The 25,403-nt window shown below is 35.9% G+C and overlaps 1 protein-coding gene across 10 annotated transcripts in view; it reads right to left on the bottom strand.

Moving 5' to 3' along the window:
* Positions 1 to 25,403, bottom strand: part of Zbtb20 (zinc finger and BTB domain containing 20) — a 786,974-nt gene that overhangs the window by 621,367 nt on the left and 140,204 nt on the right. For all 10 annotated transcript variants that reach the window (XM_052740705.1, XM_052740707.1, XM_052740708.1 and 7 more), the window contains exon 2: positions 24,340 to 24,389. The gene's annotated coding sequence lies outside the window, so the exon portion shown is untranslated. The remainder of the gene's footprint in view (positions 1 to 24,339; positions 24,390 to 25,403) is intronic.

Below are 25,403 nucleotides of genomic sequence, written 5' to 3'. Positions count from 1 at the left end.
CAACAAAGAAATAGAACTACAGACCGATCTCCCTCATGAACATTGATGCAAAACTACTCAATAAAATACTAGCAAACAGACTCCAAGAACACATCAAAACAATTATCCGCCATGATCAAGTAGGCTTCATCCCAGGGATGCAAGGGTGGTTCAACATACGAAAGTCCGTCAATGTAATACACCATATAAACAAACTCAAAGAAAAAAACCACGTGGTCATCTCACTAGATGCAGAAAAGGCATCTGACAAAATCCAAAACCCCTTCATGATAAAGGTCTTGGAGCGATCAGAAATACAGGGAACATACCTAAACATAATAAAGGCAATTTAAAGCAAGCCAACAGCCAACATCAAATTAAATGGAGAGAAACTCAAAGCAATTCCACTAAAATCAGGAAAAAGGCAAGGTTGTCCGCTCTCCCCATACTTATTCAATATAGTACTTGAAGTTCTAGCCAGAGCAATAAGACAACATAAGGAGATTAAGGGGATACAAATTGGAAAGGAAGTCAAGCTTTCCCTATTTGCAGATGACATGATAGTAGTATACTTGAGTGACCCCAAAGATTCAACCAAGGAACTGATACAGCTTATAAACACCTTCAGCAACATAGCAGGATACAAGATCAACTCAAAAAAATCAGTAGCCCTCCTATATACAATTGACAAAGAGGCTGAGAAGGAAATCAGAGATACATCGCCCTTTACAATAGCCACAAATGACATAAAATACCTTGGGGTAACACTAACCAAGCAAGTGAAGGACCTATATGACAAGAACTTTAAGTGCCTGAAAAAAGAAATTGAAGATGTCAGAAAATGGAAAGATCTCCCATGCTCATGGAAAGGAAGGACTAACATAGTAAAAATGGCAATTTTACCAAAAGCAATCTACAGATTTAATGCAATCCCCATCAAAATACCAACACAATTCTTCACAGATCTGGAAAGAATAATACTCAACTTCATATGGAAAAACAAAAAACCCAGGATAGCCAAAAGAATCCTGTACAATAAAACAACCTCTGGAGGCATCACGATCCCTGACTTCAAGCTCTACTATAGAGCTACAGTAATAAAAACAGCTTGGTACTGGCATAAAAACCTACATGTGGACCAATGGAATCAAATAGAAGACCCTGACATTAATCCGCACACCTATGAACATATAATTTTTGACAAAGAAGCCAAAAGTGTACAATGGAAAAAAGAAAGCATCTTCAACAAATGGTGCTGGCATAACTGGATATCAACATGTAGAAGGCTGCAAATAGTTCCATATCTATCACCATGCACAAAACTTAAGTCCAAGTGGAGCAAGGACCTCAACATAAATCCAGCTACTCTGAACCTGCTAGAAGAGAAAGTAGGAAGTAGTCTTGAACGCACTGGCATAGGAGATCACTTCCTAAATATAACTCCAGTAGCACAGACACTGAGAGAAACAATCAATCAATGGGACCTCTTGAAACTGAGAAGCTTTTGTAGAGCAAAGGATACAGTCAACAAGGCAAAGCGACAGCCTACAGAATGGGAAAAGGTCTTCACCAACCCCACATCTGACAGAGTGATATCCAGAATATATAAGGAACTCAAGAAATTAGACATCAAAATGCCCAACAGTCCAATTAAGAAATGGGCTATAGAACTAAACAGAGAATTCTCAACAGAGGAAACTCAAATGGCTGAAAGACATTTAAGGAATTGCTCAACATCCCTAATTATCAGGGAAATGCAAATCAAAACAACTCTTAGATATCACCTTACACCTGTCAGAATGGCTAAGATCAAAAACACTGAAGACACCTTATGCTGGAGAGGATGTGGAGCTAGGGGAACTCTCCTCCACTGCTGGTGGGAATGCAGGATTGTACAACCACTTTGGAAATCAATATGGTGCTTAGAAAATTGGGAATCAATCTCCCCCAAGATCCAGCTATACCACTCTTGGGCATATAGCCAAGGAATGCCCAATCATACCACAAGAGCACTTGCTCAACTATGTTCATATCAGCATTGTTTGTAATAGCCAGAACCTGGAAACAACCTAGATGCCCTTCAACTGAAGAATGGATAAATAAAATGTGGTACACAATGGAATACTAGTCAGCAGAGAAAAACAATAACATCATGAGGTTTGCAGGCAAATGGATGGATCTAGAAAATATCATCCTGAGTGAGGTAACCCAGACTCAGAAAGACAAACATGGTATATACTCACTCATAGGAGTATACTAGATGTGGAACAAAGATAACTGGACTGCTACTTACATCACCAGGGAGGCTACCTGGAAAACAGGACCCCAAGAAAGACACGGGGATCGCCCAATGATGGAGAAATGGAAGAGATCTACATGAACAGCCTGGACATGAGTGGGGGTAATGAAGGGCGAGGGTCAAGGGAAAGAGAGCTTGGGGGAGCGGGAGATCCCAGCTGGATCAACAACAGAGAGGGAGAACAAGGAATAGGAGACCATGGTAAATGAAGACCACATGAGAATAGGAAGAAGCAAAGTGCTAGAGAGGCCCATAGAAATCCACAAAGATACCCCCTACAACCGACTGCTGGCAGTGGTCGAGAGACAGCCCTAACTGACCTACTCTGGCGATGGGATGGCCAAACACCCTAATTATCGTGTTAGAAATAGAAACCCCATCCAATGACTGAGGGATCTGCATGCAGAGATCCATGACTAGGCCCCGGGTGGATCTCTGGGAGTCTAATTAGCGAGAAAGAGGAGGGTTTATATGAGCGAGAATTGTTGAGAACAAGGTTGGATAAAGCACAGGGACAAATAGCCAAACGAATGGAGACACATGAACTATGAACCAATGGCTGAGGGGCCCCCAACTGGATCAGGCCCTCTGAATAGGTGAGACAGTCGATTGGCTTGATCTGTTTGGGAGGCATCCAGGCAGTGGGACCAGGTCCTGTGCTCATTGCATGAGTTGGCTGTTTGAAACCTGGGGCTTATGCAGGGTCGCTTGGCTAGGCCTTGGAGGAGGGGACTAGACCTGCCCGGACTGAGTCTACCTGGTTGATCTCAGTCCTTGGGGGAGGATTTGCCCTGGAGGAGGTGGGAATGGAGGGTGGCCTGGGTTCCAGGTGAGGGGGGCAGGAGGGGGGAGAACAAGGGAATCCATGGCTGATATGTAGAACTGAATTGTATTGTAAAATAAAAGAAAAAAATAAAAGAAAAAAAAAAGAAATCCACCTATCATCCCTTCTGCAGCCCAAATCACCAGCATAATTAACTCTCCCATGACTATGAAAGAATTCTCCAACTTCAAAAACTTCTGAAAAGTTCCTAAATATCGCCGGGCGGTGGTGGCGCACGCCTTTAATCCAAGCACTCGGGAGGCAGAGCCAGGCGGATCTCTGTGAGTTTCAGGCCAGCCTGGTCTACAGAGCGAGGTCCAGGAAAGGCGCAAAGCTACACAGAGAAACCCTGTCTCGGAAAACCTAAAAAAAAAAGTTCCTAAATATCAATAGATAGGAACAGGATGGCAGTGCTTTCCACAGTCTACTTAGTCTTTCTACCTAAAAGCCAGTTATCCAGGTTCAAAGTGGTTATGGACAAATATAAATAAAACATGAGTGTCTGAAGTTTCTTATATACATAATTTTCTTCTCTCACCTTTGCTGTCCATATTCCATTGCTTTCATTCCTAACCCTTGGAATGGATTCATTTGTTGGCTGAAATACTGTCACGTCCTCTGATCTTGTCTTCACTGACTTAATGAAAACCACTCCAAGGACTTTGACCCAAAACAAACAAACAAAATTTTCTCTTTCCTCTTATACTGCCCAACTAAAGTAGAATAAGTTCTCATCTTTATAATGTTTTCTACAAAATCATGAAATCATTTGTTTTCTTTAAAAAAAGGCATTTCTGGCTGTAAGAGGAAGGGACACTGTTATGTTTACTTTAAATAGAAATGACAGTACCAAGAGGGAAGAAGGGTGCATTCACGCCTTCACTGCTCCTTCACATGTTTGACTTTGGTCTGATAGCTCTTCTGTTCTTAGTCATACAGCTTAACAAAGAAGTGGAAGTGACAGGAGTAGTTTATTGTTTTTAGTTTATAAGGGACGTGTCCTGTTTCACAGATGGTCTAATTTGACTAAAAAGTAACTGAAAGAGGGTTTTTGCAAATTGTACTAGGTAAAGACATTTTACAAAGCATTTGGTCTAAAGATTGGTCAAGTCCATTAAAGTCTAGTGTCACATACTTCCAATTTTACATTATAGATAGAATTATTTATATATATATATGTATATATATATATATGTATATAAAGATTTAGTACTAAATGTGTCTAGTACTAGAAATAAAACCAAAGATTATGAACTACCACCCAAGTACAGGCCATACTGCAAAAATGCACATTGATGCTAAACTCAGGTTACTGTAGTGATCTCATCTCCCAAATATAAGTTTTCAACTCAACACACAGGGCATTCTATAATTATGACTGGAATAACATCAAAAAGGGAAGGGATGAAGTTAAATGCTGACCTTTCACTCAAACAATGGGACTAGTAACCAAAATAATAACACATGAGCAAATAGGATGACACCAGAAAATCCCCAGTGCTCAGTTCATCTCTTCATGGTAGAACCTGTTCTACAAGTCTTTGATGACTAAGATATTAATAGAACATATTAGTTATCTAAAGAGAATGAGGAAGACATCCTGAAATCAATCTGTTCAAATTAACCTTTCTCTCCCTCAGATGAGAGTCATGGACTAGACTTAACTGCCATAGTCATCTTAGGCCCAAGTAGATGAATGACATCAGAAAAGTTACAATACAACTGTAGGCCTGCCTACTGGCAACTATGCCCCTTAAAACTATTACACTAATCTAGTATTCTCATTATTCTGACAAGACAAGAATCTTGGTAACCTTTATACCACCAGGTAATTTGGCCACTACCCCCAAAACATGGAGATTATTTGGCTCTGCATATGTTTCAAGCAACCTTATATAAGAGGGAAACTCACTATGTTAAATTGACACCCTGTACTTCAGGAATGACTCATTTTGACATGAAGATTACAGATGGTTTCTGTGTCACCTTCATGGACCTTGTTCATTCTGATATAATACCTCTTGGTTCCTAATATTCACCACAAAGGCAGATTAGGATCCATATACTGGACGTGAGTTTTCTGTTTCTCTCCCTTTGTTGTCATGGCAATAAAGGGCATAGGGGACTGAGACTTTATGCCGGGAACACTAAAATATGCATCTACAATTCTTGGGGGGAAAAGTTCCTTTTGAACTATAGTCACACAAGACAATCAGGAACTCTACTTAGTTGAAAAGGGAACCTAATCAAACTAGAGGCAAACCCAGAAATTATCCCTTTTACTCTGTTCTTACCAGGACATTTAAAGAGCTACAGAACTTATAAAACTGGTTTTTAAACTCCGGGTCATACTATCAACACTTTTAAATTAAGATTGGTTGACACTTTAAAAGCAAAGGAAGAAGTTCAGTCCTTAGTACTCTGCCTTCCCACTCTATCCTCTATCTATCTTTCCACTCTATCTACCTGCTCCATAAAAAGAAAAATAAAGGTATGCTAGAATGGGATAGGATATGACAGAATGAGATGGAACTGAAACAACTAAAAGATAACAGAATACAAAGTATCCTTGTGTATTATCCATAGGGCAAATATAGTCTTATGAAATTCATGTTACAATTTTAATTACTTGTGGCTATCTGAGCACTTCACTGTGTCATAAATGTACTTCTCTGCTGTTGTTGCTATGGGCCTTGAGCTTTGGTCTAGTTTCCTTTGAAACTAGTCACCCATTGTGGTGGTTTGAATGAAAATGGCCCCCAAAGAGAGTCGCAGTAATAGGAGATGTGGCTTTATTGGAGCAGGTCGTGTTCTTGTTGAAGGAAGTGTGTCACTGTGGAGGCAGGCTTTGAGGTTTCATATATGCTCAAACCACGCCAGTGTCTCAGGTCACTTCCTGTTGTCTGTGTAATATATAGAAGCCTCAGTTATCTCTCCAGCACCATATCTGCCTGCATGCCACCATGTCACACCATGATGATAATGGACTGAACCTCTGAACTGTAAGCCTTCCAATTAAATGTTTTCCTTATAAGAGTTGATGTGGTCATGGTGTCTTTTCACAACAATAGAATCCCTAAGACACTCATTCATTGCAGAGCTTAGCACAAGCTCTGATCTCTATAGATTAAGTAGTGCTTCCTGATGACCACATATTTTAAACACTATGTGGGAGATGGTGTCACCCTCTGTAGAAAATATGAACCCATACACAAAATGTAACTAGCTCAGTTTATACCTAAGGAGAGGTGGATGTATCTAAGTGTCCTGTAGTTAGAGCTTATCTTCCAAGCTGAGATGGAGGTCAGCTTTATAAGCCTTTATAGAAAATGTGCATAGTACCCTAAATACTTATTCTGACAAGTAAATCTCCCCAGCACAACTCAATCTGATACCAAATTCATTAGCAAAGTGAAATGAAAAAGAACACAGCATACATTGCTATTAATGGAGTTCATGCATGTCACTACCCACAAATGCACTAAAAATAGACTCATCTCTATTTGACTATATCCACACAAAATCTGTTTTTCAATACAGAGCAATTCAAGAGTGCAATTTTTTGTTCTAAGTTTTAAAACATCTAAATTATATAACTTCCTTTCCAAGAAAAATCTTTTAGGAATTTCATCACTAGTATATGTTTAATTAATTAATACACACACACACACACACACACACACACACACACACACACACACACACACACACTGAGAAGAGACAGAGAGATTGAAAACATTAGCATCCTAGGACTCAAATATATTTTTGAAGCACACAAATTAGTAGGTTCTAGATTCAGAGTAACTGACAAATATCACTATTATCCTTGATTGATAAATTATATTTATATGAATCACTAGCACCAAATGGGCATATGTCATGTGATGACTCATATCTAATTAATCTATAAAACAGTTGTTTTAATAGAATAGTGAAAATTTGAGATATGTTCAATCATAAATAAAAAATACTTTAGAAAGGGCCTTCATAACCAAAGATAAACAGCATGAATATGAATAAAATACACATTTAATTTTCAGAGAGACTTTTGGAAAATTACACACCAACTTGTGAGCCTCTCATGTCTAGGCTTCTTGTGTCATTAAATTAGTATATGCAAACAAAGCAACGATGATACATAATCTACTTGGAGTCTTCAAAAAGTATGAAGTAAAGCTTCACAATAAAAATACACAAAAAAATTCTGGGTATACACATATATCATTTAAATTTTTTTTAATGTTGAAGGGATTGAGATACCTATGGATATTTGAAAATCACATTCCAGGGTATGTCTGTGAGTGCTTTTATAGAGATGGTTAGATGAAGAACACCTGGATATAATTAATGGGCTGTTCCTCTGGAACATCAGAAATTTGAACCAATTACTGAGAGATGGGGCAACTGTGGAAGAGGTCATTGGAGGACGTGTCTTAGAAAGGTCCATCTTATACCTGAACCACCTGCCCGCTACTTCTCTTTCTTGTTACTGTGCAGTAAGCACTATGTGCTTTTGCTACACTCTGTCTTCTCACGGCTCAGAGCAATGGAACTAGTTGACCATCACTGAAATTGCTGAAAAGAAGAGCCCAAACAAATACTTTTCAGGGTTTTTGTTAAAATGATAAAAAAAAAAATCACCATAAAAGCAACACAAAATTAGGACCAGGAATTTAACAAACATGAAATTGCATTAGATACAGGAAATGAAATGTGAAGTATAAAGGTGGAAAACTGCTTTTAAAAATATTGACTAATGAATTTAAAATGTCATCTGCACATTCTTTACATTTAAACATTCTCTTCAGGCAGCAAAATAGTAAATGACAGCATCACAGAATTCAAAAGACTAAATAATTTCCCATATGATGTAGAATAAGAAACTCAAATCCAAGGAGGATTAATAATTGCTCAAGTAAAACACAAACATGAATTCTTGAACTTTACAAATTAGAAGAAAACGTAAGTTCCTTTATGTTGTGTTGAACTAGTGATAACTCAAGAATGTAGCATGTGGGGTATATCTGGGGACTGTATATGTGCATGTGTTCTTGTGGAAGCTGGAGGACCACCTCAGGTGTTGCTTCTTGGGTACTGTTCAAATGTTTGGTTTGGTTTGGAGACAGGATCACTCCTTGGTCTGAAACTCACCAAATGGAATATTTTGGCTATTATAAACTATTGAACTTGTTTCTGCCCTCCCAAATGCTAGAATCACAAGAGCATTCCACAACACCCTACTTTTTATGTGGATCCGAGATCTAACTAAAGTCTCAGTTTCAATAAATGAGGTACTTCTCCTTTCTAAGACTAAGTACTTTAAAATATGATCTCCAAACAAGTCAGAATTATTACATTGCATTACCCAGAATATCTCAATGTGCTGCAGCTCTAAAGGTCCAAATACTATACACATCAACAGAAGTAATACATATCTATCCTCGAGTATGTTCAAATGTTAATAGCTGAAGAAAATTCTCATCTAAGATACAATGAATGAATAAAAAGTAATAAGAAAACCGGGAAAGCAAGATACCATTTAAAATAAAGAAAGAAAACATTTAGATTTGTCACCAAACCAAAAGCTCAATAAGAGCTAAATGAGCCATAGTTTGGAGGCATGAGAGAGGCCCTTGATGCAGACAGAGATGAATTAATGCATAATTCTGAAAACAGAAACGGGTATAAATATCTCTTTGGAGAAATTTGAACATTGGAAAAGAGACAGAGCAGTAGGCAAGTATTTTCTATCTTTATAAAGGTAACTATATCTCACATCTCACTAATGTTTAGAAGATGAGTCGGTTATGAGTCTGCCATAATCTTTTACACCTGTTTGGTCATTGTGGCATATAGGTCATATCTCCAAAAATACTGATTATACAATCTAAAATTCATTCTCCAATGATTTAAATACTGAAATGAATACGAAACAGCATCTTTAGCATACGATGATGGTCTTTAATTCAGCCTTTCTCACATCTACATTGAGCTTTTCTCACATCTACGTTCAGCTTAATAATGAACTACATATACATAATACTTCTGAACAACCCAGGCATTTTTATCTTATTTCTCTCACCTTTTATGTGTACTTTTACTTTTCCAATGCAACCATTTCCACCCCCTTCACCTATCAAATTACTTTCAATCTCCATGCAAACACTAACTAATCTCATGAATACTTCCTTAATTGCCCAAATAAAATTCACGTTTCTATATTATCTCCTTTGAGTCCTTTTCCACAGCCCATGAGTCCATTCAAAACACACATTTCATAATTTTATTTGTATATATCTATGTTTAGCAAATAATAAACATTAATAAATGTTTGTAAGTGAAAGAAAAGATGAATTTGTTACTAAAAACATGGTACATATCTATAACAAGTACTTCATAAATTAGGTCATAGGTGATATATATATACATATATATATATATATATTATATAATGTATTAATACAATATATATCGATACACACACACCAGAGAGAGAGAGAGAGAAACAGACAGACTAAGAGAAACCAGAGATTTGCAAGTTACAGGTACATTTATTTTCCTGAAAATTAAAACTATCACATTCTGATATAAGAAAGATCACTCAAATATTTTTGAATGTGTAGACTCTCTTCACTGACCTCAGCTTGTCTACATTTAATAATAGTCTCCTAAAAAAAAACACGCAGAAGGCCGGGCGGTGGTGGCGCACGCCTTTAATCCCAGCACTCGGGAGGCAGAGCCAGGCGGATCTCTGTGAGTTCGAGGCCAGCCTGGGCTACCAAGTGAGTTCCAGGAGAGGCGCAAAGCTACAGAGAAACCCTGTCTCGAAAAACCAAAAAAAAAAAAAAAACACGCAGTAAGAAGAATGCAAAATTATAAATGCAATATTCTCTGCTCTCACAGTTGAAAATCTGGATTGGGGATTATTAACACTTAGAAATATAAGCTGCCTTGAACTTCTTGCTTTTTACACGAAACCGTATAAGGCTTCTCTTAGATAACTAGTAGGGCTAAAGTCTTCCAAGTGAAAAGATGCAGCAATACAAGCCAAGGAAAATCTGACTCCAAAATAGGAAGATCTTCCCTCCAATTTTAAGTCAACTTTAAGTGTCCATCTACTTAGAAGCAGAACAGCCACAAGGAAAATCACTTTACTTGCTTAATATCCAATTAAAACATAAACTGTAATAGAAAATATTAGATTTCTTTCAAAATTAAACAAAACAGTTTTAAATAATTCAATTTAAGTACTTCAATCGATTTACATATTTCAAATTATAAAGGAAATCTGTTTTTTTAATATTACTCTTCTGGATGAGAGGTTTATTAGGAATTTTAACATGTTTTTTTTTTCAATGTGTGTGTGTGTGTGTGTGTGTGTATGTGTGTGTGTGATTTAAAAATATAGTTTTCTATTATGTGCTTAAATCCCAATCCTGGCTAACATTTTTGCAGGGAGGGTAGCTGTTTTTTTTTACTTAATCATCAAACTCATTGCCTGTTAACATGAAAATAGGAAAACAGAATGAGAACAAAAAGAAATCCTAATCATTATAAATGCTTTATGGCAATTGTAAGTGCTGTGGGATAGTACTTTTGTACACTGGTTTAATAAAACACTAACTGGCCAATAGCCAGGCAGGAAGTATATTCAGGATAAGCAGAAAAGGAGAATTCTGGGAAGAGAAAGGCTGAGTCAGGAGACACCAGCCCGCTGTCCAGGGAGCAGCATGTAATGGCACACAGGTAAAGCCATGGAACACGTGGCGACATATAGATTAACAAAAATGGGCTGAGTTTAAGTGTAAGAGCTAGTCAGTAGTAAGCCTGAGCTAATGGCCAAGCAGTTTTAATTAATATAAACCTCTGTTTGTTTACTTGAGTCCGAGTGGCTGCAGACTAGGCAGGACACAGGAAAACTTCCAGCTACATCTAAGTTAAAGGTAACTAAATTAGCAATGGTCAAACTGTTGTTCTGTTTTGCTATTAAAAAACTTTCTCTAATGATTGTCACCTTGAAGAGGAGGGGGTGGTTAACTGTAAATCAATGACAGGTTGTAGCTCTGGCCTCTACTCTCTCCACTTGAAGTATCACTGGGCACCTACAAGGACAACAGATGTGCTTCAGCTGTAGTGACTCCTCTATTTCCCTTTCAACAGTCTTACCTTTATTCTTTGGACTTAAAATCTTAACCCAAGCTGGAGACAAAATAAACGTGTAGTAACTGGTCAGACTGAAAATGTATGCTCAGTGGTTTTAATAGGAAATTCAACAATATCCAGGTTGACACTTTTTTTTATATAACAATAATTCCAGTCAGACCTGTCATAAGCCACAGAAGACCTGAAAAGTACCTACTTTGAACTGTTCTCTTTTAGTACAATAAATGAACAAATAAGCAAAAAACATCTGGTTTGCAGGAAAGTCAAAGACTTTGTAAAATTTCTGCATTTTGTTATAAATCAAGTATTTCCAGTAAGTCTAAAAATATATTTCATCTCTGAACAAAATAATTGAATCATTAGCTACCAAGCTTGTAACCAAAAGGAAAAAGCGTGGCACCAAGAGATGCCTTGTAAGGTCAGAGTTTCACAGGCTCAAGCAAGGTCAGGGTTGCCAGTCTCCAGGGGAAATTTTGGATCATTCTTATTCTGTGAATTGATGAATTTTCTTCAAGGAAAAAAATGGGCTCAATTTCTGTTTTAAAATTCCAGAGTGTCTCTAATAGAGCAACTATGACAACCTTCCCGTTGTTCTCACGTAAGAGGAAACCCTATAATAAGAGCTTCCCAAAATGTCAAATAATACTCGTCTCATAACAGGGCCTCTTTGTTCATTCACCATGTCTCTTTTGATATGCACAGATAATAAAAGTTCATGTAAAACTAAAGGTAATATAGAGCAGAAGCCAACACTAATTCTGTATAAATATGTCTGATTAATATGAATGCCATTGTTATGGTTATTTCGTAATGTCACTATTGTTACAAGAGCAGAGGATAGAAGTACTCTCACTCTCACTGTTTTTGTTCATCCTCTGTCATCCAATCAGCTGGTGGATTTCTGTTCAATGGGTGAAATGAAGGATAGATTTTTTGTCCATTAATTATTTTTGTTGCATTTTGTTAAACACATAACTTGTAAAATTAACTTTAAATTCATGAGAAAAAAATCAAGAGTTTTATTCTAAACTGAACTCCTAATCCCTTAAAAAAAATGCTGCAGGCTTACTTCCTAGGCTGTTTTTCACAGTCACAACTACTACATTATACTGGTGCTTGTCTATAAGAATGTGAAAGAAAAAATTAACACAATAGCTCAAAACTTGATTAAGAGCCAAACAAGTTAAATCTAAACTATGGTTGGATAGGACAATTAAACAAGAATATACATGGGGTTCAATTACAGAAAAGAACACCCACCCGGTGTATAGGAAGTATAGGAATGTCCATCCTCAGTACATGTCTCCTCAGTGAAAAGAAAATGGAAACCAGGTCATGTAGCAGTCTAAACAGCCTGGTGTATTTGAAAGAATATTCTAAGGCAAGTAGACATCTGTATTGTCCTTACTTTGTTTCCTCTTCAAATTCTTCTCTCCTCAATCCACCCCCTTGAGGCTACAGTATAATATAAAACTTTAACAGTGGATCTTAAATTTAGCTGACATTTTTATGCTCTTCACAACATACTCTTTCGATTGCACCCAAGAAGGAAATTATTAAATAGTAGCAGGAGACCAGTTGCCAGACCATTTTGACTGGGGAAAAAAATACATTGTGCTTTCTCGCTGACAAACCAAATGTTTCTACAATCTTTATAATAAATTTCATAAATAAGCTGCTATTAATGACTGCAAAGGGGGGAAGAAATTATACTTCTCCCAAGTCCCTTTATTCTCTCTCAAACCCTCAGTAGCCTGAAGAAGTGGCAGGAAGGGTACATGAAAAGCCTCATGCTGAGCTGAGCCAAGTCTCCTAGGAAGCAGGTCCTGTCAGTCAGAGGCAAAGATACACCTCTGTGATTATTTTAGTCCATTTGTTGTAGTAATTAGCTAGTGTTCCCTTTTACTGAAGCTGGCATCACTCACAGACCTCGTTTTATTTTTTAATATAGACTTTCTTTCCTCTTTAAAAAATGAATTTACATATTTTCCGTCTCTCAATCCCTCCTATGTTTTATTTATGAATATAGCTCTTCTTGATGGTAACTTTAATGTAAAATAAGTAGTAATTAATGTCCCAGTCTGCTAGGTTAATCCCTTTCCACTCTCTCTACAGAGAAGTTTAAGGTAAGTAACAGTTTACAGTCAATATTAGGTTTAATTATGCTTAATGAGAGTTAGTGTCTCTGTTTACTAACTGCATTTAGGTGTGTGGATCCTAGATGAGTTTTCCCCTGGCCTCATTCTGATTTGTTAATAGTGCCTGTGTGTGCTGTATGGGCTGCACTTACAGCTAGGAAGCAGTTACTGAAGAAGAAAGCAAGTAAGGCATCTGTTTCAGCTGAGACACCATTAAACCGCGAGTGTAGTCTCGAAACAACCACATCTTTCTTTGGGAAGAGAGTGTCACTTTATGTTTTCCAAACAGATTCACTGAAGAGGCTAATTACGGCCTAAATTCCAGACTCTGAGTAAGGCTATACATATACAAACTGTTTCAAGCTTCGAACAACTATCAGTGGTACATCTACTAAAACTATGGGGTGCTAAACTCTTTCAAAATGTCCTGTCACTCCTTCAACATCATTGCAAGTACTAAGATCTAAATCCTTTTCCCTTGCCTAAAGACAGCTTACCTTAAAATGACATTCAATTTCATTGCAGAGTAGGTGAAAACTCTAATTTTATTACTGAAGATACAAATTTAAGAAGACAAATGCTCAAACCAAATGAAATCAAGTAAAGAGCCAAAGGAAATACGGTATATATGCATATATATATGTTTAAGGAACCCCTTTTACAAAGTCCTTATCATGTGTGAGGTTGGCAATTTAGTTTCCTAATCTGTAAACAATATCACCAGGGGTTCTTTTCTGTGTTAAGGACACTGATGAGAAAACAATCCCTTCCCTCAACAAGCTTACCATGAAGAAAGCACAAGTAAAAACTGTAACATGATGTGCAAATTTACTGTTCCTGAGTAAATGGTGAGGAGACACAGGACTGATCTATTCCTTCTGCTTCAGGGAAATGAGCAAGGCCTCCACTAATGGAACAGAATTTTGTTTCTTGGTCATATAAAGGCCATGACAGACTCAATGAGCAGGAAGGGCAAGGGTGCAGGAAAAGACTGTTTAAAAGACAGCAAACTGTAAACTGTGAGGAAGGACTGTGTGCCAAGAGAAGGGAAGATGGGAAAACAGGAAAGAAATTTGCAAGTTAGGGATCGCAATGTAGACTGAGACCAAATTAAGAATTTGAATGTCATCCTCCATTAATGTGAGAAAATAAGAAAAAGTAAATGATATCCTGAAAAACCAAGGACAAGGTATCTTAAATATGGAAATTATACTGAATTTCGCTGTCCCCATTGTTAACAACAATTTTAAAATTGTTGTCTTCCAACGTCTTGTATTTCATTCAGGTAAAAAATAAATACTTTGTGCCATGGGAAAAACAATTCCTAAAATGGATAACAGCAACGGAAGCTATATGAAAAAGAGCTATTGGGTGCATATTCCAGGTAGTTATGAGGAACCTTACAAATGATTATATTTAATTGGTGAAACAAAAATTTGTTTGCAATTCATTTCAGAAATTATTCAGAAACTATTTGCTTTTTGAAAATTCTACCTGAATACACCCTGATTATATTTTTACCTTAAATTTACTGAATTTCAACTATTTCCTAACAAGTCAAAATTCAATACATATAGTGTACAACACAATGTCCAAAAAACATAAATACACGAAACACTTCACATATTTGGCAATTTTATGGTGAAAAAGACTTAACTCTACTCTCTAACAACTTTAAAACCTGTAATACATTAACAATAGCCACAATGGTGTTTAACAAAGCCTATTAACTTAGTCCTCCTGCCTACATGTTCTTTTATCACTATTTCCACATCACTTTAAGTCTCTAGCAACCACCATTTAATTATGTTTCTGTGTGAAGCTTTTTAAGATTCCACATATAAGTAAGATCATGCAGAATTTGCTTTTGTGTACCTCACTATTCACTAAATATAATGTCCCTGGGGTTTATAACATTTAAATAAATGATAAAATGAATAAATAAACAATGAATTCCTGTTTTAGAAGATGATAGATAGATAGATAGATAGATAGATAGATAGATAGATAGATAGATAGATAAAAGAAAGACAGACAGAGCAATGCACATCTAAAGCTGAGTATCAGTATTCCAGTATTCATCTATTAATAACACTTAGGTTGTTTCTGTATCTTGGCTGTTGTGAACAACACTGGAGTGAACTTTGGAGGTAGGTATCTCTTCCACATACTCTGCCATAGATCTGAACTTATACTAGAAGTGATATTGCTGGATGATATGACAATTCTATTTGTAATTTTTTCAGTGACTTCCAAAACATTTTCCATAGTTAGTAATCTAATCTATATCCCAAACAGTGTACAAAGAACTCCTTGTCTTTATAATGTCAGCAGCACAGATCTCTAGCTTTTTAATAACAGATACCTTAACAGGTAAGAAATACTAGGCTTACTATAATTTAATTTGGACTTTTCTGATTATCATTGATATATGACATTCTTTCGTTTATCTCTTGATTGTTTGTCTTCTTTTAAGAAAATTTATTAAGTTCCTTTGCCGATTGTTCAAATACATTGAGTTCCTTATGTTCGTTGGCTATTAATCCTTACCTAATGTATGGTTTGAAACTATATTCTAATTTTCTGTAGGTTATCTCTATAGTCTTTGTTGTTACTTCTCATTTTTGAAAACAAAGCAGAGGTAAACCCACCAACTACTAGGTTTAAGAGGTAAATAATGTAATCTAAAATTTGTAATATCTAAATAATGTAATCTAAATCACTCAGAAAAGGCTACTTTCTGCTGCTAAGTTCGTATTATTCAGATTATTTATTTAAAATAAATTATTATTTTAGAAAAAAATAAACACACTGACAATGATAAAATTTTCTCCTCTTTTTGGATCATCAATTACTCCTTTGTTGCAGTACCCTAACTTATGTTTGGAGAATACTTCTCTTATTTAAATGCCCTCTGGATGGGATGACAACTAGGTGTTCAAAGGGAAACATGAAGAACCTGGGTAGTCATTTTAAAAAGAAAGCTCATGAGGTAAAACAAGAAAAATGAAGTAAATGTATCAGAAAATAGAAATTATTAAGAAAAATGACTTACTGATTGAAAAAAATGGTATACAACGTTTCAATTTAAATCATTATTTACTAGTAACATTCTGTGTGTCAGCCACTGAATGCAATTATTTTTATTAGTAATATCTCCAATCCTAACCACAACTCTATGAAAGAGATCTCGTTCTTCATTTTCCTTTCCGGATACTAGTGCAGAGAAGTAAGTAACTTACCCTGACAAGAAGCAGCAGTTGAACCAAGGCTAAAACTCAATTTAAACTCCAAGTATAACGCTATTTCCAGATAGGAAGTACAAAACACACATACTAAATAAACAAACGTTCCCACATAGCTGTCAACAAGTCACTCTCAAATCATGTCCGTCTGTTAATGAAAGAAGTTGCTTGCGTCTCTAGAGTCAACTAAGACAGCAACATATTTCTGGAATTAAAATGAACATATTTCTATAATGTTAAGAAACAAACCATCTTGGAGTGCATAGTCAAGCACAGAGGGAAATGTCTTTCATGAGGCACACTATCCAGTACATAAGAGACCAGACACTTCCCTTAAGACCTCATGGCAGACAGTAACACAACAGCACTGAATAATTTTAACAAAACCAAGCTAGTTATTTCAGATATATTTAAAATACAAATGGGTGATTATGTGCCTTTATGGAGATTATTCAGATTTTTTTTTTCGAGACAGGGTTTCTCTGTGTAGCTTTGCGCCTCTCCTGGAACTCACTTGGTAGCCCAGGCTGGCCTCGAACTCACAGAGATCCGCCTGGCTCTGCCTCCCGAGTGCTGGGATTAAGGCGTGTGCCACCACCGCGTTCATTTCTCTAAAGTATTTTAAATTTAATTGTGTGAAATCAGAAACTAAGTTTAACACAAAATGAGAAGGACAGATTTAAAAACAAATAATCTAAGTAGTATTAATTAACTAGTAACAGAAATCCGTGTCATTATTTTTAGCTATATGATCATCTTCTTTTTATGTAATTAAAATATGGACACTATCAGTGTTTAGATATCTACATAATTCTGAGCTCTCCTCCACTGACCTTTCTGCCCCATCCTTTTCCTCTCAGTATCTCAACTATGGATATTTGCAAAAACCACTTAAATAGTTTGCATTTGCCTATACCACACTACTTCAAATAGTCTTTAGAACATTCATTAGATAATAGCCATTCTTAGGCACCTAAAGTTTGTTTCTCTGTTTAAGGAAAAGTAAAAGGACACACCTAGATTTCATTGGTAAGGCTTTTTTATCTTAATAGTCACAGTTAATCATAATAGGAGTATATAAAATAAGGGTGATCTTAGAGTTAACTTATGATTATAACATAAAAATATCCACAGGTATGTATCACAATGAATCAGTATAAAATACACAAATATATTTCAATATAATATTCACATGTAGTTTATTGACTCACTATAATGGAATGTACACACTACACAGGTATACATCTGTAGATATATATATGCATATATATTTGAGCAGTTATTCCTGAAAGTTAAAGGGAAAAACACTTAAGCTGTTTTCATAACACAAATTATAACTGAAATAAAATGTCCTTTAAAAACTATAATTAATGGCTGTTATGCCAAAATGTGAACCAAAGGGTCAAACCTTATAATTCACAGTTTGAAAGGTCACAGCTCAAATTATAACTTTAAAAAACTGATTATCTGTGAGTAATTTGACAAATCCATCTAATAAACACTGGATGCATACAAAATATTTTAAGGGTATAAAGAATGTATGTCCAAGTGGACAGCTGATGAAGGAAATGGCCTCTTTTTATTGAATAAGGCTGAAGTCCAGCATAATACCTTGGAATGACTTTGAATGAGAAAGTAGGCTATATGGCCAAGCGGTGTACAAATCCAATAGGAGGCATAATGGACACTCTCATCAGAACACAAAAATGTTGTATGCATATGACCAATAAGAGAAAAAATATACACTTCCATCACCTGCTTTTTCTTCAGGATTACTAAACCTGAATCAAAGATAAATAATATGCCACCAACAAAAGTTATTTTAAAGAAACAGTTTTCTTTAATTAAAAAAGTACTAGAAATTCCTTGACAAGCTTTAAGATTTGAAAACACACATGGAGCTCGTCCATATAAGATAGTATAAGCAGCTTTGAAAAACTTTTTTTTCCCACAGAATTCAGCCTGGAGCAAAATACTGCTTCATATCTATGTTTGTAACAAACTACCTGCATTGTTTGGACAAGGTGAAAGGAAACGTGGTTTTTCTATCATTTCAATTCAGATGTAACCCACTCTTTAAAATGCAGGCTACTGGGGATAATGACTCCACTGTACATTAAATTCCTAAAACTATGGCAGAGTACAGAGATGAGCAAAATGAATAATTTAATAAAATATTGTTATTTGTAATTTCTGTTTATGTCTTAGTATCTTTCCCTTTTAGAAGATAATCTCCATAGGTGTAATAATTATATGGCTCTTTTGCTCAATAGTTTAACATCTATAAAATGCTTGACATAGAGCTAACACTCAACAAATGTCAAGAGAATGGAAGGAAGAGACAGAGGGAAGGAAGGTAGGGGCTAAAAGTTAGCCAATCTTCTCAAACATCATTGGTGTGACTCTAAGAAGAAAATACCTCAAAATACACATTCTATTTTATCTTACCTGCTCAACAATTCACAGATCCAAGTATCTATCCTAGCAACTCAAACAATGTAGAGATTTTCAGAAGCATTTATAAGATAAAATTGATAGAATGAGAAGGTAAAAGAATGAACACCTGTGAAATGGTATGTATAATGCATAGGCTCAGGAAGAGAGAGGTAACACACACAGAATAGGGCTCTGCTGTTCCCTAGCTCCTAATCAATCTGAATCCACAGCATAAAGTCCTAAGCAAATGTTCACTAGTTCCCATGTAACCCTGCACTGTTGCAGGTACTATATTACCAGGTACCTTATATCATGAGTCACACAATCTGTTTAAAGATACAAATATCAGCCTAAAATAAAGTATAAAAAACACTTATAACTATAGAAATCCTTTTTTTCTGGGCATAATTACCCAGCACTGAGCAGATAGAAGCAAAAGGCCAGCTGGAAAGGAAAGGGGGAAAAAGAAAAAAGATAGAGTTTCATAAGATTAAAAAAAAATTAGTATTTTCTGAACCTACAAAAATGCTTCCAGGGTAATTACTTTACTTTGTATGCCAATATGACTCATGGCAAGATGCTTTGCCGAGACCTGTGAATCTGCTTGAATTTGAAGCAAGGAGTATGTGGCTCTCATGGTACCTAGTGCCAATGAGATCTGCAGATGTGAATCACAATACCATAAAAAAAAAAAAACACATCTGAAACACATTCTTCCTGATATTAGCAAAAGCTTAACTCTAGTTCCACTTGGCCTGGGAAATGTTTCTGTCATTCTGCTGGACCAGCCCACACATACTGGGGCTCTTGATAGGTTCTGGGCGCAACCATCTGGCCCTTTATTTACTTAACTCTTTTCTAATACTGACAAGCACATTAGTAACACTCCTTTGATCACTAGTAAATATAGAGCTACTGCACAACTAACATCTTCTCTCATTCTGAAAGTCACTAATTAGTTGTGGGTAGGAGTTGAAGAGTATCACAAAGACATGTTGAGCATTACTACAGTAAGTAATCTAAATATCCCTGAATGCATGCTAATTTATTTCCCACTTCATTAGAGGAATGGAAAACACCTTGTCAACACTAAAGGAATCCAAAAAGAGACCAGAGCATTCGGAAGGATGGTAGGTAGTTAAGGAACATGAATGATAGCAGAATTTGGGGGGGATCTACATTTTTTTCTTGATATCTTTTCTTTTCCTTACATAACAGTATGAGTCAAGGCTTGGGAATGAAACATGACTGTAATCCCAGCATTCATGAAATAGTAAATCTATATTTTTTTCTTGATATCTTTTCTTTTCCTTACATAACAATATGAGTCAAGGCCTGGGAATGGAACATGACTGTAATCCCAGCATTCATGAAATAAAGTCAGCATGGTCACCATAAATTAAAAGTCAGCATGGTCTATGTAGTGAGACTGTCTTCTCAAAAGCCAAAAAGAAAAGGCAGTCATTTAAGAAATATAGGTTTCCAAATGAGACAAATTAGGTGGGTGGCCCCTGTTTCTAGAACATGATTATTCTAACTAGTACTTATATAGAACAAAACTTCATAAGCCATATTAATCTTTGCATACAAAAGTTCTAAATAATTTTATTTTACAGAATACAATATAGGCTTAAAATAGATAATGCCCTTCCAAAAGATGCTAAAAAGACATTTAGAAAAAAACATTAATTCTCATATATATTTCAAAACTGGGGATTTATATAGTTTTGGTCCATTATAATTTATTTATAGCATATTTTTACATAGATGAGAGACTGTTAAATTTTCTATTAGATCAGATTGTTCACAGAAAGTCAGCTAATTGTTTTGTGTGTTAATTCAAGCATCAGGTTTAGAGCATCATAACTCAACTCCCTGAGAGTTGAGTCTGTGTAGGCTCAGCGAGTCATCCTCATTTCTAAGCTTAAAAAATGAGACACCTAGCAAAGATTTTCAGAAGTTATTTTGGATTTCAGTTTTGCTCACTTGTTCCTAGACATTTTGGGGAAGGCAACCATGTCTTAGAGTACAAAACCCAAATAGCTAGAATCTGAACTAAAAACATAACCTTACTCATTGTGAAGTATTTCATATCCTTATCAAATTCTGTAACTAATGAATAACTAATGAAAAACCAACACTCGGTTGATATGCAGAAATAAACTGATGTAAAGATAAACAGAATAAGTAGGAAGATGCACACACTGGAGAATATGTAACTTAAGATGCTTCTAAGAATTGGGGAATATGTTAGTTACTGATATGTGAAAATAAGATTGATTTTGCTTACAGATAAATACAGGTATGGAGATGAGACATAATTGGAGCCTTGTGCTGCAATGGAACAAAAAACGAAACAAAGCAAAACACAAACAACAACAACAAAACAAAATAAACCCCTTGTCAGGACAGTAGTTGTTTCACTGAGTTCCGAAGAAGTGATTAACTAGCCGACAGAGCTTTTAGACATGGCAGGTATGTAAGTACTGAGGGCAGCAATATTGGTGGCTCTACCCATTATAAAAGGCTTTGCCAGTACAGATTGGATGCCTGGAACCAAGCACTACATGAAACAATAAAATCTGGAGCCAACTGAGAAAAGATTCAACGAAATCCACTTCCAACTGCAAATATTCCCAGAAACCTATACTGAAGAATGTTTTCACTTGGGAATGGCATACACTGTGTATTAACTAGTGCTTACCTCTACTTACCCTACTATACAGAACAAGATGCCTAACACATCAACTAAAAAAAACCCAGTCTGTTGCACACAAAAGTGATTTTAACTTTAGCTGGCCAAGATTTCTGTTGATAGGTATGACCAGAATGTCACTACATGAGCAGATGGCCCAAAGCAAGACTACTTCACTGACAATGTATTATGTGGTTCTTTGTGTCCCAAACAATCAAACAAGCAAAACACAGAAGAGGTCACTGTGCCCTCCTTTGTTTGATGCAAAGCTTTATCTGTGAAATATGAATATAAAGTTACAGCACATATATTAATGCTGCATAATTCCATTTCTATATAACAGTTAATGAATATCTAAGTGTTCACAATAAAAATCTTAAATTTATGAAAACAGAAATATATATGGAAACAGTACAAAATGTTGATGTTTGTAGGAACATGAATGCAAATGGAAATAATGATAGTAAGTGAAAGAGGCCTGTCTCAGAAAGACAAATAATCTATGTCTTATTTCACATGTGGTGCATAGAGAAACAAAAACAAGTGTGTACATATGACACAGTGGAAGTAAAGCTGCAGAGGGGAAATAAAGGAGACGAATGGGAGAGGTAAGAGAAGAGAAGGTGGAAAGGCTTGAAAGGTGGGGGGCAATATATTTAGTGCACAGTATACATCAGTATGAAAAATTTGTAAAGTAAAGCAAAAACTTTCAAAATGAAAAGTACACAGCACATTTTTGTTTTTAAAGGATGTGACTACCAGCTAAATAAGAATAATCATATTTATCATTCTAGGTTTTTAAGCAATCAGAGTCATTTACATTTATTAAGGTCTATGAAAAACTTAAGAAAAATTATTTAAAACCCAAATTCCTACAGTGCACAGAGATGGCTCAGACGGTAAAATGTTTGCTATGCAATCATAAGTAACTGAGTGCAGATCTCCAGCACCCACACAGAAGGTGGCATGGAAGCATGCATTGTAGCCCAAGTGCTAGGCAGGCAGAGACAGGTGGACCCTGGAGTTCTCTGGCCAGCCAGTCCAACTGAATTGGTGATTCATTAGAGAAAATAGTGGTAACTAAATACTGTCAAAGTGATAAGTTTTATACTATGAGACATTCCAAAACACACACACACACACACACACACACACACACACACACACACACACACACACACGACAAACTGAATTGTCAGTGTGCTAACCTCATTTCTATCACTATCCCACAATATGCATTACTTAGAGTCTGTAAAATAAAAATGAATGATACAGTAGCACAAGAGGTAAATTAAGAATATATTTCTATTTGTAATAACTAATAATAAAGATGGATGAAATTATATCACTAAATGCATAGATACATGTGTTTGTGAAAACTTACAAAGAGAATTCTGGTTACCTACCTTCAAGAAAGAGATGATGAAATAGGAGGCTCAAGAATACATCTTTAGTACTTCTGTATCTTAAAATATTGCTTAGTATTAATTTTTCATCAAGTTGTCATTTTCTCTGACATTTGGTCTTATTAATCAAGGCATTTATCATTAATTTGTAGAAAATATCATAATTAAGCCAAATAAAATAAAATCCTTAAAAGGTTAAAATTAGAAAGCAGGTGAATTAGAACTCTGACATTACTCTGTTGACATACAGGAGCTTCTTGGAAGGATGAGAATCAAGTGCTTTTAGAGTTTGGTGCCTCAGTCTTGGGCTGGATGGTTCTGTAAAATGTTATAAAGATTTGATTTAAAGCTGTCTGACAGTTTTGACATTCAGGTGAAAGTACTGCTGCTGCATTTGGAACAATTTGCATATCCCACTGCTAAATGGAACGTTTGAGGTGTGCACTGGTGTAAAGAAATTAAAAACAAGCTAGTACACATGCTTAAGTGTATGTATTCACAACCTGATGGTTGGATCACACCACCTCAACCCCCTCCAATGTAATCTGTGATTTACTCTTCTTTAATAAATTGTCTTAGCATGTTATTCGCACCGTAAGATCTAATCATGCATGTAAGAAGCAAAGTAATTACAGCCCCTCTTGTCTAAGAAGCCTCTCAAGCCCCATAGGCTCTTTATATACAATGCAGCAACCCAAACTGCTGTAAACTTCCTGTCTGCAATCTGGATTTCTGATTCTGAAGCCATTAAATGTCATCAGATTAGTGTGGATGTCTCCAATGAAAGCATTTTTATCCCTCCTATAGTAAGTTGTAAAGCTATTCCTGGGCATGAATATATTCTTACTTCCTGCTTTTGAGTCAATATGCCAACTTAAAGAAAGGGGAAGGTTTAAAGTAAGAATTCATACTAAGAAAAATAGGAAGCATAACAATTTCTATGTAGAAATAAGTATAACATCAAACAATTAAGATTAAATATTGTGAGATGGCAGAAGTTTTTTTTCTGTTTTACTTATGATTATAAATTATTTTCAGGTAGAGATTAATTAGAAGTCAATCAAGAAAGAGTTTAAGTAGTAAACCCAAGGCCTTGAAAATAATAAAGCCTGTCTATGACGATAAAACCTATGGGAAAACATCACTGGACATTACCTTCAGTCTTCAGAGTCTCAAAGGGCACTTCAAGCACTCCATTCATTTATCTATGAAAAAGTAAATACTTAGAATTAGTAATCATTCAAGAAACTATTTGCATTTCTAGTAATGTCTTCATGATTAGCTTTGAAAAGTATGTAGTCGACTTCATGAATGCTAACATCTCTAGTTTAAGAAAAAATTGAAGTTATCAATCATTACAAGTACTGAAAACATGCAGTACAGATTCTCAGCAAAAGGTGTCACATTCAATGCAAAGCACTATGTGTATATTTTTGAAAGGTCAGAGTATCAATAGGTTTCTTAAATGATATTAACAATGATTTCTAGGTTTTAATACTCATATTTCTCCAACTCATTAATTTGCATATTCCTATTTTTTAATTTTAGGCTTTTGGATGTGTGTGCAGGTATGTCTTCACATGTGCATATATGTACACATTTGTGTTTGGAGGCTGGAGGACAACCTTTGGTATTATGTTCAGAAATGCCCTCCACCTCCTTTGAGAAGGGTTTCTTAATAACCTAAATTAGGACAGACTGGCTGGCTAGCAAGGCCCCAGTGACCCTCTTGTCTCTGTCCCCCTAGCACTGGGATTACAAGCACATGCTATGTCTGGCTTTATACAGTTATGCTATGGAACATAGTCAAGTCCCTGCATGTGTACCACAAGTACTTTACTGACTGAACAATCCTTCCTGCCCTGCATATTAATATGTAAACACTATGTGAAGATCTACAATGTATAACAAATTGGCAAGTGAGAACAAGTTATCTAGTATATAAAGGTAAGATAAAGATTCTATAAAAATGGTAGATAAGGTTAACATGTTTGCATAAGCACAGACAATTAAAAGGATTGAAAAGTAAAAAGGAGGAAGAGCTATAAGGCAGCAAAGGCAACATGTTCAGTGGAACTTTGTAGCAAGGCTGACCAAGACCTGGGGTAGGAATGGATACACAAATGGCTGTTTCTTAAAAAAAAAAAAAAAATCAATTCTATTCTATTCTACTTATCTGTGTGAAATTATGTTTGTAATGTATATGTGTGGCATATACA

This window comes from Peromyscus californicus, unplaced genomic scaffold (assembly GCF_007827085.1).
Source record: "Peromyscus californicus insignis strain IS unplaced genomic scaffold, ASM782708v3 Scaffold_16__1_contigs__length_79575227, whole genome shotgun sequence".
Classification (NCBI taxonomy): Eukaryota; Metazoa; Chordata; class Mammalia; order Rodentia; family Cricetidae; genus Peromyscus; species Peromyscus californicus.
The sequence above is the reverse complement of the archived record's forward strand: the minus strand, read 5'-3'. Positions and strand labels throughout refer to the sequence as shown.